Consider the following 7470-nt stretch of genomic DNA (forward strand, 5'->3'; position numbering starts at 1 on the left):
TAAGAATATATCCTTAATTTATTGACATTGATGATATGGGATCTGCCATACTCATCATATAAGTGGGCATAAACAAGAACATCTTGACTATCCTTTGAATAAAAACATCTTGTTTATGATCTAGTTTGATGTCCATCTTGACTATCCCTTGAATAAAAACATCTTGTTTATGATCGCAACATAATTAACCACGACACTGCTTGTAATAAATGTTTCTATCATAAATATCACACAATAAAAACGATTAAAGTTTAATTCAGTTAACATAAACAAGACATGGTTGTGTGATTCTTTTGTAGGCCACATAATATCCATCAACCCCCATCCATTTTACCACATTTTTCATGATTAAAAAATACAATACTTAAACGTTAATTTCACAAATTTTACATATTATTTTCATTTGAATTATCATACATGCACAATATTTTGTCTGAAAAAATATATCTCAATGTTATAATTGTATTATGTTTTCTAGATATTTGAATTGAACATTTTGACATATTAAATTTGGAAATAAAAATATTTAGTTTCAGTCGATGTATATATTTATTGAATAATTTAAATGTTTTAAGTTTCTAAAAACACTTTAATTTGAATTAATACATTATTCCAAATGTAACAACCAATTATTATTATCTTTCAACCATGATAGTAACCAATCATTACGACACATTCTTTATTTTATTCATTTATTTCTTCCCAAAGAGATCGTGGCATTGATAACGCGTAAATGATAGGGTTAGTTATGGGAAAGTTACACTTTTTATGCATTAAAATGAATATAAATATGTTATCAATCTCTAAATGGTTGTTGAAGCTATTTTTAAATTGATATTATGATTTTTATGGATTTAATAATATTATAACTAATTTTTTGACATTAAACCATTAAAGAACTTAATTTTATGATTCAAAATATATGGTGTTTATGAATTTTTTGGACTTATAAGTCGAAATATATATATCTATCATATTTTTTCTGACTTTCTATTTATTTTATAATGTATTTTTTCGACTTTAATATTCACCTGCCACGCGTCGCCATTCAATTTGTAAAATGGAAACCAATTACGTGGCTCGGAGAGAAACAGGGGTTTAAAGGGGAGAGAAAGAGAGGGAGAGTCAGAGGGAGAGAAATAGTGCTACTGTGAGAGGAAGTAAGAAGGCGTTAATTAGAGATGGAGAAATAACAGGAAAGGGGGAGGGAGAGAAATTGTTATAACGAGTGTGGCTGAGGGAGATAAAGGGAGAAAGAGAATGCGAACGAGAGAAAATAAAATGAAGAGATAATAGAGAAGGAGAGAGCGTGAATGATATAGCGTCCGATAGAGTGAAGGATTAGGCGACAAGAAGCGAGGGGGAGGCGACGAGAGAAAGAGAGAGAGGATGCCCGATTGAGAGAAATAACGATGGAGAGAGGGAAAGAGACAGCGCGATAGAGAAGGAGAGAGGGTGATTAAGAGAGAGTGCGGTAGAGACAGAGAAATAGAGAAGAGAGAGAGCGACATAGAGAATATTGTAGGGAGGAATAGAGACAACGGTAAAGAGAGAGAGAGAGCGAGGGTGAGAGGGAGGGAAAAATATAGATGGAACGCATCCAATAAAGAGTTAGAACACGAGAGAGAAGAGAGAGAGAAACGTGATCGAGAACGAGCGAACAATAAAGAGAGAAGATTGAGAGAGTGAATGCGGTAGAAAGAGAAAGAGTAAGGGAAAGAGAGTATTATCGAATGGTCCGTGGCTTGTTGACTGAAGGGAGACGATAGCAGGAGGGCATCCCCTCGGCAGCAGTGGCGGCGGCACTTGCAGCGGCGGCGGCGGCCGAGGAGAAACCAATGGGTGATATTTCTCGAAGGAAACTTTTCTTCAAATCAAATTCGCCATTTAAGACAATTTGGGATCTTATGGATCCATATAGGGGAAGAAGAAAGTGGGAAGCGTGGGGAGGGAAGAGGGTGGCGACGGTTGCTACCGTAACGGCATCGATCGTGGGCTCATTCGTCATGCAATCTCCACCACTATTTCTCGACACCGTCAGTATCTGGTCTATTTCTAGGATCACATCTCGTCGTCACACAATCCCCATATGTCTTCCAAATCATGGCTTACCATCGTTGTATTGTGAACTTACTCATTAATTATCCTATTCGACTCGTTCTCTACCCTATTCCCGTCACACCTCACGTTGTCGTTATTTCATTATTGCATTCACTTGCTCGTCTCAAACTTGAATTATCACTATTTACTAATTACTCTCCTCGACACAATATCACCATCTAGCCTCGTATTTCCTCGTCATTTGAGTTCCTAATTAGTATGTATCTCTTCCTATCTATAATAATCACCATATGAAGAACATTAAATCCTTCATCACCGTTTCCTGTGGAGACAATCCATACTCATCACTAGCTCAAAATTACGTAGTACATGTTTATATTTTTGTTGAATGATCTCAAAAACTAACGACAAATGAAAACCCTAATTTTGAGATTATCATGTGCCAATAATAAAAAAGGAATTCCTTTTTTCAGAATAAATGCATAAAAAATTGGGCAAATATTCCCATATATCCCGGGTTTTTAAAAAGGTCCGCGATCTATCCCGGGTTTTTAAAAAGTTCCGCCATCTATCCCAGGTTTATTTTATTCCGCGATCTATCCCAGGTTTTCTAAAAGTTCCGCGATCTATCCCAGGTTTTCCCGACGATGATGTGGCGTCCGATGCGGACGCCCAATTGGGCAATTGGGCTGACCGTAATAGACGTGGCATCCAAGTCGGACGCCACGTCATTGTCGGGAAAAAACCCCACTCTCTCTCTCTTCTGCGATCTCTCTCTCTCTATCTCTCTCTCTCTTCCGTTATCACCTTCTCACTCTCTCTCCCGCGATCTCTCTCTAATTCTCTCTGGAGAAGAATAAAATTGCGGAAGAAGAAGAAAATCGCGAAAGAAGAAAAAATTTGCGGAAGAAGAGGAAAATCACGGAAGACAAATACCGGTTTTGCAGAGACACTTCTTCGGGATCGAAACTTTTGCCCTTGAATGGATCACTCGTCGAAATCACCGGAGAGATGAAAAAGGCTTTTTCCCCGACGATTTTAGATCGAAGATGATGACTTATTGGGTTTTTTCCGACGCTGACGTGGCGTCGGAAGCCACGTCAGCATCGAAAAAAACCTGGGATCAATCGCGGAACTTTTAAAAAATTGGGGATAGATTGCGAAACTTTTAAAAAACTGGGGATAGATCGCGTGAAAAAAAACCTGGGATAGATCATGGACAATTTAAAAAACCTGGGATATATGGGACTACTTGCCCTAAAAAAATTAATGTGGCCACTTTTAAACTTTTTTTAATGTAGCCACACACTTGATATCACACAAGTTATTGGGGAAAAGAGGTGCACTCATTATGCCAATGTATTTTTATTTGTTATTTCTGTGGTATGCATGATGGAAGGGGTTTGGCGTGTCGTTTGAACATGTAATTTAATGCCAATGATTGGGAAATTTTATAGAATTTGAGGGCATGCGTCAGTGCATAAACAGAGCTTAAATTTGTAAGCATGTTTTAACGTTGAATCCATTGGAAATTCGAGAATGATATGCCATGATGGTTACTCAAAATGATGATCTAGGAGGATAAGAGGAGTCACAACACACTAGTTTTCTCTAACTTAGAAACACAACATTGCACAATCTAGAGGGTGTCTCAGGCTAAAATTGTAAAGATAGTACTGTCTTGACCTATTCTATCCGTCCATGTCTCAAATCTACAATTAGGGCCCCACTAATGTAAAAAGTCGTCCTTGATTTTTTTTCCTAGTAATGATTAATTGGGCGATTTTCTTAAAATATAATGTGGGTATTTTCTCTAGTTTTGGGAGTGAACGATTGAAGAATATGTGATATGATTAAAACTCATGAAGAAAATGCACCAATTAGCCTGTTGAGTGCATGACGAGGAGGTCAATGTGATATTTAATATTTTCTCGCTCGTGATTTTGTATTTTTTCACATTTATCATTATCAGGTATGGCCTATGTTTTTCACCATCCCACATACAGTCATCAACACTATCGTTCATCGGTAATTACCCACTTCCATATATGATATTACGAGGAGTGATAGGACTATGACTCGATCGCTTTTCCATGCACCAGAACGTATCTGCTGCTATCTCCACCACATTTCACGATGATAAAACCACTCCATTCCACTCACTTTAGTGTCACACTTCATGGTCGCCGAGCTACCAATGCACCATCTAAGGTAACATTTCTATGATTAATTGTTATTTTGTGCAATAACGCCTAAAAAATTGAAAATATTACATTACATACATATAAATTAGGATAAATAAGAACAATATTTTCCTCACATTCCTGGAATTATTTATAACCACTTTTATCTGTATGTAATGTAATATTTTCGATTTTTTAGGCGTTATTGCACAAAATAACAATTAATCATAGGAATGTTACATTAGTTTATTGGTTCAATTAAATTAGTTTCCGTTCTCAAAATTCATTAAATTCCTAGAAAATATAAATAAAGAAAAGTCACTTTTTCAGTATTTTTTCCCTGTGAATTTGATATCTGCATGCTGTGTAGTCTTAACAAAAAATTAAAAATACTTTTTGTATAAATAAAAATATGTAAATTTTATTATTGACCTTAAACTACAATTTAATAATGACATGCTTCTATAGACTTGACAAGGAACAATGTACACGAATGGATGTATTATCTATCTTGCTATAGTGATCAACATACATAATTGATCGATCATGCAATACAACTCTTCCATAAACTAATTTTCATCCTTTGTATTTTGGTAAGCTTTACGTTGATTGTGAGATTCTTCAAAACATCATTTATGATGGTCACATTTATTCATGACAACATATATGATCATGTTATTTTTTGTAATGTTAACATGGTTTCCACACACCTTGACACACTCCTACACTCATTGGATGGATATTCAAATAACACACACTAATATTTGCAACTTCACTATGTCTTCCAAGCTCACCTAACGACATGTTTCACCCTTTTCATAGAGTGTTGATAGGCTCTCTCCATTTGAATTATCCTCGTCACTTTCATACTGCTCAGCCATACTTGCCCAATCACCTTCTTTTACCTCCATCAATATGGACAAGGAATGGAAAAGCTTTTCATTGCCACCTAGACCGCAATGTTTAGGATTTGAGCAACACACATCTGTCACCTTAGGTGAACACGGCTTTATCTTATTCACAATGATTACAAACATCCTCTTGTTGGCAGACGGATTATGATTTGATGACTGATGTAGATCATTGATAAGCCTAAAAACTGGGTGTCTTAAATTTTAATAGAATGTGTGGCTCCAGAAGGAGGCAGTTATTAAATAATAATATTAATTACTTATTGATTAAGAATTATGAAATTAATGTTATAAATAATCTGATTAACACAACCACGTGCACATCAGAGTTGGGCACCCAATAGTCTGGTTACAGAGGGAAATCCAGACAGCCTAATTTGCTTGTCAAGATATAGTCCTTAAAACGGGATGCAACGGGATAAGAACACATTTTGAACATAGACCTTTCTTAAGAAATGGAAGGGGTTATGGATAATTTTTTTTGAGATTGTAGAGACATGAAATTTACTTATGAACAACAAATTCTGGATAGATTGAGAGAAAACAGAGGATCTCTATTCTATCCAGAGAGAGAAAAATTGGATAGGCAAATCAATTAGTAAATTTAATTTATAAAGAATTATTTATTCAAATAAAGTTATATATTTAACTAACTTTTCAAATAATTAACTAATATCTTACGATGAACAGAACTAGAGTATCCAATTTTTTCTTTATCAGAGATCCATATGCACGTAATGATTTGGTATGTTCTACAGTAGATACCTATATACTAAGCAGCAACTGAAATCTCGTTAACCCCCTAGCTTAGTCTACTTTGGTTGGGATAGAACTCGTCATTGAACCGTTTTAAACTGAAGTATAATAATCTACAAAACATTCACGAAGAATAACAAAAAATAGGCCACACGGTCTGCACCTACTATGAGCATTAGGTCTAACATCGCTTATGGAAGATTTCATGATGTATTTAAAGCTGGACAACCCTGTCAGGAACAACGACAGCTTCAAAAGGCTTCCAGCATTCACTCAACTGGCATACACGACAACACCACATGGAATTACAGGCAGAACCCAGGTACATAGTTGCAGGAAAGTAATCAACCAAAGTCCGGATAAAATTTCTTGGGTGAACGGGGCAACAGGACGAAATAAAGAAAGCAAAATAAAAGATATCTCCGCTTATTTTCACACTAAGCTCCGGCCACCGGGCATCAGCTGGAGAGACGCCGAGCACTCATCCATTCCCCTCGTAAGTCGTAGAGACATCTCTGCCTGGCTCCTCTCTGTTTGCCATCTCCGCCGTAAGGCGCAAGGATGCTACACCGAAGAAGCCATCCTTAATCGGCCAAAGCCGACAGAAAAAAGCAAGGCTTTACCGTCTTCTGGCTTGAAAAAGGAAGAACTCGGACGAACAGCCGAAGCCCTGGCCATTGAATCAAAAGAGAATAATAACCCAGGAAGGAAGACGACGCCTGCAGCCAAAACATTCTATCATCTCCGTCCCCCCTTTAAAAAGGGCTAGCCGATTCTCGATAGCGCCATACCACGCATCTTCCGCATTCAAAGACGAGACTTTTGTATAAAAAAATAGAGTTCTTTTGGGATCCGAGCCTTGAAACTCCCCAAAACGGTGCGAAACGGCAATAAGTTGCGCATTCAAAGCAGCGAGGACTGCGCGTGGCAGCGAGCTCCCCTTTCAAGCAGCGGCAGTAATGGACTGGCAACAGTCTAGGGCGGCGGGGAAGAAGAGATTCGAGAAAAAACGCAGGAAGATGACGACGGGTCTTCTTAACCCTTCCCGCTACATTCCCCATGCAGCATGGCGATTCGACGAGGATAAAACGGACGAACGGAACGGACCGTCCTCCCCATTTAATTAATCTACGCGGCCTGCAATCCCGGGTACTGTTCTAAAGGGGAGGAGGTGGCCGGCGTGGGCAGCGGCGCCGCCGCCACTCCGCCAGTACGTAATAGCCGTCCGATGCGACGCTGATGTCCGTGGGGAAAGGTGAAGAGACATCACGTTCCTTAGTTCTCTCGCTACGATCACGACTGACGGAGAGAAAACGCTTCACCGAGTTCTACAGTTACGAGGAAAGGTACAGTTGTTCTTTCTTTTTGAAGTTCAACCATGCGTCTATTTTTAACTGTTGCGGGGGATAGTCCACGAGAGGACGCGGATTATCAGTCGTTATTACTGAACGCACGTCTATTCAGCGAGTCAGATGTCACCGTGCCATCCATCCTCTCATAAGTCTCCTTTCTCTCTATCTCTCTTAGTAGTTCACTTTTGTAGCGATCTCTTACTCTTA

The 7470-nt window shown here is 38.2% G+C and overlaps 1 long non-coding RNA gene across 1 annotated transcript; it reads left to right on the plus strand.

Moving 5' to 3' along the window:
- Positions 1-1483: 1483 nt before the first annotated feature.
- On the plus strand, positions 1484-2165 carry LOC144702664 (uncharacterized). The gene is made up of 2 exons (XR_013581319.1): positions 1484-1842; positions 1922-2165. It is a non-coding gene; the product is annotated as an uncharacterized LOC144702664 (long non-coding RNA).
- Positions 2166-7470: the final 5305 nt, after the last annotated feature.

This window comes from Wolffia australiana, chromosome 4 (genome assembly GCF_029677425.1).
Source record: "Wolffia australiana isolate 7733 chromosome 4, ASM2967742v1".
NCBI lineage: Eukaryota > Viridiplantae > Streptophyta > Magnoliopsida > Alismatales > Araceae > Wolffia > Wolffia australiana.